Source organism: Canis aureus, chromosome 1 (genome assembly GCF_053574225.1).
Source record: "Canis aureus isolate CA01 chromosome 1, VMU_Caureus_v.1.0, whole genome shotgun sequence".
Taxonomy (NCBI): Eukaryota; Metazoa; Chordata; class Mammalia; order Carnivora; family Canidae; genus Canis; species Canis aureus.
This window is the reverse complement of record NC_135611.1, coordinates 57378121-57387430: the sequence shown is the minus strand read 5'-3', so window position 1 is coordinate 57387430 and position 9310 is coordinate 57378121. Positions and strand designations below refer to the sequence as shown.

At 38.1% G+C, this 9310-nt stretch overlaps 1 pseudogene; it reads right to left on the bottom strand.

Annotated features, from left to right (window-relative positions):
• Positions 1-567: 567 nt before the first annotated feature.
• LOC144285659 (cytochrome c oxidase subunit 7B, mitochondrial pseudogene) lies at positions 568-928 on the bottom strand (annotated as a pseudogene).
• Positions 929-9310: the final 8382 nt, after the last annotated feature.

The window sequence follows — 9310 nt, the reverse complement described above, 5'->3', positions numbered from 1 at the left end:
AGCTCCCTGGTTGTCCACTCAAATCAGATAAAATACAAACTTTGGTAGAGTTTGTTGATTATGGACTTCAATATAGGATAATAAGTTGGGGAATTTAAATGTGAATCTCAAAATGGGTTGTTTTATTGAAATCTCTTTTCTTAGGTGGTTAGATTTACTAGATATGGCTCCTCTGACCTACAGCCTGGAGAATAAAGGCCTGAAAGCCAGCGTTCTGGGAGCCAGGTTGGGTAAGAAGGTTGGGGAAATAAAAATTCAGTATGCACATTTTAACTTAATTTCCATTTGTTCAATATAATGTCCCCGCCTGCAACTAGCCAAGTGTTCCTTAGTTCAGAAATCTTTTTGAAAAACCGTATGAAGAGATTGAAATTCCCATCTTTCTCTAGGGTACAGAGAAGCAGTTGCCAAGCCACTTGGGATAGGGGCAGAGACCTGAGGGACCAATTCTTCTTAAACAAGCTTTCAGCCAATGCTGTTTTTAGCCCCCATACCACCCGCATTTCCAGAGGAGACTGGTGCTGCTGATTGCTAAGCTTTTTTTTTTTTTTTTGAAGGTTTCAAATGTACTTTATTTCTTAAATCATGCCATTTTTTAGTGGGTGCACAGTGTTTCACTTGGCATCAATTATGAGTTGGTTTTGAAACAATTCATTATTACACCAGCTGGGATTACTGATCCCTCCATTCCTTTAGGGGTGACTCTGCCAACAGGGGACAGGTTCCATTCTATCCCAATTTGTGTTGCTGTATATGCCCATACAGCAATAGAGAAAGTGGCTCCACTAGCTAATACAACATTACCATATTTGTCATGGAAATCAGGTGCCCATTTCTGGTGACTGCCTTGCCATTGTTTGTGGAATGCTTTGAACTCGGGAAGATTTTGAGCCTTTCTGGCCATGGGAAACATCCTGAAGCTGAAGGCAGAAACGACGCAACTGCGGTTACTGCTTTGCTACAACTTCGTGCCAAGTACCCTTGCAAAGAGCCCTGAAACACAAAATGATTCCCGAGCTTTTAAAGAAAAGTCTCATGGCACAATCATATCATTTTTTATCTTTCTCCAGTTCTGTCTTGGGATTTAGATTTCTCAAGCCCATTAGAAAAATTATCATTTACCATCTGCTTTCCAAATTCCAAAAATTGTCTTGCTTTCTCTTCTCCTCTTCTCTACTTGCTTTGTGATGTGAAAAAAAAAAAAATCCCTTTGCTTTGTTTTATTGTGGTTGAACATGTACTTTCAAACCAACAATTTCCTTTAAAGAATTTATTTACTGGGATCCCTGGGTGGCGCAGCGGTTTGGCGCCTGCCTTTGGCCCAGGGCGCGATCCTGGAGACCTGGGATCGAGTCCCACGTCGGGCTCCCGGTGCATGGAGCCTGCTTCTCTCTCTGCCTCTTTCTCTCTCTCTCTCTCTCTCTATCATAAATAAATAAAAATTAAAAAAAAAAGAATTTATTTACTTATTCATGACACACAGAGAGAGGCAGAGACATAGGCAGAGGGAGAAGCAGGTTCCCTGTGGGGATCCTGATGTGGGACTTCATCTCAGGACCCTAGGATCACACCCTGGGCCAAAGGCAGACACTCCATCCTGAGCCACCCAGGCGTGCCTCAGCCCAACCGTTTTAACCAGAAGTACCTCTTTCAGTTGTCTTTCACCACCAATCATCCTTTGACCAAGTCTTAGTGTAAATTATTCAGTCTCAAGTTGGAGGGGGAACATAGAGGATCTGGAATAAATGTTTAGATTTTAAGACAATGAATGACTTTTATAGAGAAAGCTTCATCATGCATCTGCAAGGAGAGGGAGGCAGTTTGCTAGCTGGGATAACTGTGCTTATGAGGCTGGAAAATTGTGGGATTCTCTTGGTATGAACAGTGGCAAACAGACTTAAAGAATGTGGACTGATTTTAAGTTAGTCTTCTTCGATTGCATATGAATTGAATGGGAACAGTCATCTCATCAAGAAATCTTGAGCAGAGGAGCTGGGAGCTGAGAAAGGGGTTCGGACTGTTTTGATTTTTGAGAGGCAAAACATCTGTTTTTGATTTTATGCACTGCCCTCTCTCCAGGCGCTTTTAAGTATCTTTAAAGATACCTAAACACATGATGATCTGGTCTCTGTGAAATAAAGTATGGTTTAATAAATCCAGATTGTATCCATCTACTTGCTTGGACATTTGAAAAAAGTTGCCCCACAGCTTGACCATGTCTCAGACTTGAGTTTATCCAAGTTGCTATTTTTGGATAGACTGTGCAAAGTAAGCCAAATAACAGTTGATTTTCCATCTGCCTCTGATTATCTGAGGTAATGTTTCCCAAACTGTGTTCTGTGGAACATCAAAACCCAAATTGCCAGTGGGTACTCCATGAAAAAAATTAACAAAACAATAAAAAGCATTCGTCTTCTAAATTTTCTTTACTATGTATAAGTAAAATATTAAAATATATTTATACAATTGCTTTTCTTATTCTATAATCTGTCTTTAAGAAATGCAGTGCCATACACAAAGACCAACAAATAATATAAGAGATCACCTGATTTGTGAACACATGGTTTTCAAGTCCAAGAATGATAAGTGCAGATTTATTACATGGTTATATACTGTGTCTCTTAAAATTTTAAGAAACATCTGTCATACTTTATATGTTTTATCTCAAAATATTGAAAACTTGAAATTATTGAAATTTGTTGTTGTTAGTTTTTTTTTACTATTTTGTGCATTTGTAAGGTAATCTTTTCTAAAAATCTTCAGAAGGCATAAAATCATGCTGAGAAAACACAGTTATGATACAAAGAGGTATACGATCAAGTGCCACAGTGACTTTGAGAGGTGAAGTCATACGAGTTCAGAGAAAGAAGTCACTATGGACTGATGACATTGGGGAAGGCTTTGAGTAGGAAGTGTGATTTGAAAGAGGTCTTGAAAGTCAGAAGATATTGTGCATGCTCTCACATGTCTCACTAGTATGCCAAGAATGCAAGGCTCTGACTGCTTTTAACCCAGGCCATTTCTCAGGGTGTATTTGCAGCTTAAGCAACTTTGAAAGATGAAATAATTTCCCTCTTGGAAAAGAGCAGTCTTGATGACTACATGCTATAAAATGATGGTGCTCCAATGCCTGAGTGGCTCAGTTGGTTAACCATATGACTCCTGATTTCTGCTCAGGTTATGACCTTAGGGTCATGAAATCAAGCCCCATGTTGGGCTCTACGCTCAAAGGGGAGTCTGCTTGAGATTCTCTTTCTCTCTTTCTAAGCCATGACCTCCCTTTCTCTCTCTCTAAAATAAATAAATAAATCTTTAAAAAAATGGTGGTACCCCAAGTTCTTTGTTCTCACAAATAACACAATTCACTGAGTGTGATGGAGTTTGGAGGTGATTAGATCATAAGGGCAGAATCCTCATGAATGGGGTTGGTGTCCTTACAGATGAGATCCCCAAGAGCTCCCTTGTCCTTTATACCATGTGAGAAGACAGCTATCTATGAACCAGGAAGTGGGCACCGACCAGACGCTGAACCTGATAGTGTCTTCATCTTGGACTTCCCAGCCTCCAGAACTGTGAGAAATGTTTCTGTTGTTTATAACCCACCCAGTCTATAGTACTTTGTTTTCAATGATTGAGCTATTAATCATGGCATTATAAAGACTCCCACGTTCAGTTGGTATTCTCAATATACGTTTGGATGTTTCTTGAACAACTGAAAATGAATGTATCAAGAAGTTGATTGTGAACATGAGGGGTTTGGTTAAGTGGGGCCCCAAACTTGACAAGGAGAATAACTTTAAAGTGACCCACAGAGTTTTATTTTTCTAAATTATTTTCCAAGTCTTTCAAAATCAAATGCATGTAATCATTTGGATTGGAAACAAAATTGTATACACACACACACACACACACAATTTTATATATATATATATATATATATATATAAATCTTACAATGATATATAATCATATATATATATATATATATATATATAAGATATATATATATCTTACCTGGATATATGTATATCAAGGTAAATAAAAGCCATATCATAAATTCTACTGCAAAAAAAAATAATTCCTAGAGTAAATAAATACATTTAAAAAATGTGACAAATTCAAAACTTATTTAACCTAAATTGAAAATTAATGAAATCCAAAAATTATCACTATTATTATGCTATTGGGTCTATTTTATTTTATTTTTTATTTTTAAAATTATTTTCAAGTTAATTAACATATAGTGTAGTATTGGTTTCAGAAATAGAATTTAATGATTCGTCACTTACATATAACACCCAGTGCTCATCCCAAGTGTCCTCCTTAATGCCCATCCCTCAGTCAGCCAATCCCCCCACTAACCTCCCCTTCAGGAACTTACAGTTTGTTCTCTATACTTGACAGTCTCCTGTGGTTTGTTTCCCTCTCTGTTCTCATCTTATTTTAGTTTTTTCCTTCCTTTCTCCTATATTCATCTGTTTCTTAAATTCCACACATGAATGAAATCATATGATATTTGTCTTTCTCTGGCTGACTTAGTTCTTTTTTTAAATAAAAATTTTATTCGTTTATTTGAAAGAGAGAGGACATGAGCAGAGGAGAGGGGCAGCGAGAGAAGGAGAAGCAGACTCCTTCCTCCCTGCTGAGCAGGCAACCTGACTTGGGGCTCAATCCCAGGATCCTGGGATCATGACCTGAGCTGAAGGCATACACTTAACCAGTTGAGCCGCCCAGGTGTCCCCTGACTGACTTATTTTGCTTAGCATAATACACTTTAGTTCCATCCACATCATGGTAAATGGCAAGATTTCATTCTTTTTGATGGCTGAGAAATATTCCATTGTATTTATATACCACATCTTCCTTATCCACTCATCAGTTAGATTTTGGGCTCTTTCCATCGCTTGGCTATTGTTATTAATGCTGCTATAAATATGAGGGTGCATGTGACCCTTCAAGTCAGCATTTTTGTATCCTTTGGGCAAATACCTAGAGTGCAATTGCTGGGTCATAGAGTAGCTCTATTTTTAACTTTTTGGGAAACTTCTATACTGTTTTCCAGGGTGGCTGCACCAGTTTGCATTTCTATCAACAATGCAAGAGGGCTCCCCTTTCTCCACATCCTTGCCAACATCTGTTGTTTCCTAAGTTGTTATTTTTTGCCATTCTGACCAGTGTAAGGTGATATCTCATTGTGGTTTTGATTTATATTTCCCTGACAATAAGTGATGTTGAACATTTTTTCATGTGTCTGTTGGCTATCTGTATGTCTTCTTGGGAGACGGGTCTATTCATATCTTCTGCCCATTTCTTCACTGTTTTATTTATTTTTGGGGTGTTGATTTTGGTGAGTTCTTATAGATTCTGGATAGTAGGCCTTTATCAGACATGCCATTTGCAAATATCTTCTCCCATTCTGTAGGCTGCCTTTTAGTTTTGCTAATTGTTTCCTTCACTGTGCAGAAGCTTTTTATCCTGATGAAGTCCCAGTAGTTCATTTTTGTTTTTGTTTCCCTTGCCTCCTGAGACATGCCTAGTAAGAAGTTGCTGTGGCCGAGGTCAAAGAGGTTGCTGCCTAGGTTCTCCTCTAGGATTTTTATAGGTCCTGTCTTGCATTTAGGTCTTTCATCCATTTTGAATATGCTTTTGTGTATGGTATAAAAAAGTAATGACCCTCAAAGTTTTAAAAGCAATCTCTGAGTACACAAGTTCTTTTGAATATAGAAGCTCGTTTATTATCTCCATTATAAATAACCTATCAAACCAAGTTTCCTTAAGTTAATACTCTCCCATTTAAAAAAAAAAGAAAAGAAAAAGAAAAAACCTTTCAAAAATGTCCTCACGGCACTATAAGAGCACTCACACACACACACACACACACACACACACACACACACACAGATCTACACACACATACACATATACTTTTCATCTGATTTAATTCCACAGTAACATCTTTCATTAGGTCTTGGGCATCATTTCCCTAACTCCAGGACTGTGGCTGTCTGTAGACTAAAAGAGGGCATCACTTCCTCTTTTTTTAATTAACATGCTCTTGCTTTCTGTTGATTATCTCAGTGTATCCAATGGTCTAACTCAGTTATCAGTTGATTTATGCTTTGTATGGAATGTGTGTGGTTATTCAGTTCATTTACAGTAAAAACCAAACCAAAGTCCTTACAGTAGCCCAGAGACCCCATGGCCTCCTTCTGTCCCCTAGCTCACTACCTAGGCCACACCAACTAAGTCCTCACCTCTTCAAGGCTTGGCTCAAAGGCAACTGCTCAGTGAAGACAACAGCTCTCAGAACTCTAGCATTTTAATGTTCTCCTTTTTCTACCCCCCCCATATTCTTTTCTTCCTTACATTCAATTATTTGCCTATTTACTATCCTTATTGTTCATGCTCTCTCTCTCCCCTTAGAATGCCAGCTTCACAAAGTCAGCAGCGTCTTTGTTGTTGGTTTACTGATGTATCCCAAGTACACAGAACGTGCCCAGAACAAAGTAAGCATTTAGTGAATATCTGTTAGTCTAGATGGATGAATTACAATGAAATAATATAAATCAATAAGAAAAAGACAGACAACCCAAATAGAAATAAAATGGGCAAAAGGCTTAAATAGGCCTTTCATAAGAGGATATCCAAACAACTAGTAAACCAAGGAAAGATGCCATAAAGCTTTAATGGTTAGGAAGATGTGAGTTAAAAAACACAGTGAGGAGGGCACTTGATGGGATGAGCACTGGGTATTACATTATATGTTGGCAAATCGAACTTCAATAAAAAAAATTAAAAAATAACAAATAATAAATAAATAAATAAATAAATAAATAAATAAATAAATAAATAAATTCAAAGTGGATTACAGAAAAAAAAAACCCACAATGAGAGGGGTGCCTAGGTGTTTCAGTCAGTAAAGAGTCTGACTCTTGATTTCGGCTCAGGTCAGGATCTCAGGGTCTTGAGATCAAGCCCTGTGTGCTCTAAACTCAGCACAGAGTCTGCTTGAGATTCTTTTCCCCTTTCTTTCCCTGCCCATCTGCTCCTCCCCCTGCCCCCGCTTGCTTTCTCTCTCGCAAATAAATAAATTTTGAAGAGATTTTAAAAAGCACGCACACAATGAGAAATACCATTACATACTCACCGGGGAGACAAACAGTAAACAACTGGAAATACCAAGTGTTGTCAGCGAGAAGCAGTGAGAAGTCTCATAGTAGTGTAAATTGGCACAACCCTTATGGCAAACATGTGATATTATCTAGCAAATTGGAATATGTATATGCCCTCATGCTTCCATCTGTTCCAGGAACACATTCTGAAGCAACACTTACACATGTATACCAGAATTCAAATACATGAAGATTCACTCCAGCGTTGCTTATAAGAGCCAGAAACTGAGAACAAACTGAATGTCCATCAGTAGTTAAATGGATAACTGGATTTGCTATATTCATGTAGTAGAATACTATCCACCAATCAAAATAAATAGGTTATTCTAGACATACTATGGATGAATCCATCAAATAAAAACAAAAAAGAGGATAAAGTAATACTTAGAGAGTTGATTAGAGAATGTTTTCATTCATAAAAAGTTCAACAATAGACAAAAATAACCATGAATAATTTAGGAATGCAAAAAAAGTGGCAAAACTATAAATAAAAGGAAGGAAATTATCACACACACACACACACACCGCCCCAATTTCAGGCAGAAAGAGTTGAAACTGTAAAGTGACACTTGGGTAGGGTCAGGGTTTTCTGGGCTGCTGGAGAGGTACTCTTCCTTTCCCCTCGGGGGTGGTTACATAGATGTTTACTGTGTAATTATTCTTTAAAATGCACACAAATACTTCATATACTCTTCTCTAGGCTGGATATCCCACAATTTTTAAATGACAAAAAATTGCCTAATCTTATACAAATTTCCTTTGGAGGATTTTAATGTTTTGTTCCTTGTGGCAAAGGATCTTGACAGACCACATCCCTTTTTTTGATATAGTTCTCTTTCCTTAGATGAGAATGTAATATAATCAATTCCGTAGTCCTTATTTTGCAGTTCACAAGAGAGATTGCGTAAGGAGGCAATGAAGAGGAAGAGACAAAACAGAATCAACCAACAGCCTACTTTCAGGGCAGACCCAGTGTCTGACACACGGTAGGCGCTCAGTGGGAGTTTGCCATGGACAAAATAGACAATGGTGGCGGCTGCTGGGGCTGACTCAGGGAACATTTCTCCATCTTTTATCTTAGGAAGAGTTCTTTACAATAGGCCACCTGGTAGATATGTTTCTACATAACACCTGGTGTTATGAAACCTACGGTTGGGGTTTCAAGATGTTTTTTGGCCAGACACATTTGTGTAGGGGGCTAATTCTTTTTGCAGATGCTTCCTCGACTTGCTTCTTTAGTCGGTTTGTAGAGCATTGATATTTCTATCCATGGTTTTGAATGGAGCAAAAGAGACCATGCCTGATCTTACTATGCTCTGTAAATGGTCTCATCTTGCTGAACTCAACACTGTGTGGAATCATTTCTTAAAACAATATGGTTGTTTCGCAGCAAATATTATTAGCAGGTGCCATGTCTGAATCTCTTCTAAGGTTAAGCCTTTAGGGCAACATAAAGCCAGGGTTATTAAAAAAAAAAAGCCAGGGTTATTATAAGAATCATTTGGTGAGCCAGCAAATAACTACAGCTGGACCTTGAACAACACAGATGTGATTTACACGGGTCCACTTCTAAGTGGATTTTTCTGTATACAGTACAATACTGTACATATATTTTGTCTTAAGATTTTCTCAACATTTTCTTTTCTCTAGATTATTTTACTGTAAGAATACAGTAAATAATACATACAACATACAAAATACATGTTAATCAACTGTTTATGTTATTACTGCTTCCGATCAACAATAGGCTATTAGGAGTTAAGCTTGGGAGTGGGAGTCAAAAGTTATACATGGATTTTCGACTATGTGGGGTTCAGCCCCACTATGTGGGTAAGCCCCAAATGTTCAAGGGTCAACAGAGTGTAGAAATGCTTGTGAACCCATACTGTGGTCTGTATGGGGCCAGGCTCCTAGGAGTAGAGTTTCCTACCAAACAGTGGTGACCATGTTCCCACCCTGAAATAACTTCTGTGTCCAGATATCACTGTGTTTATTCAAAGTGGTCACAGCTATCAACAGTTACCAAGTTCCTGAATGAGATGAAAAACATTAAGGGTCACTAAGGACATCTACATCTGTTCTGCTCATGAGGGCATGTGGACTAAAATGGGAAAAACCTGGCCCAGTAATAAAAACACC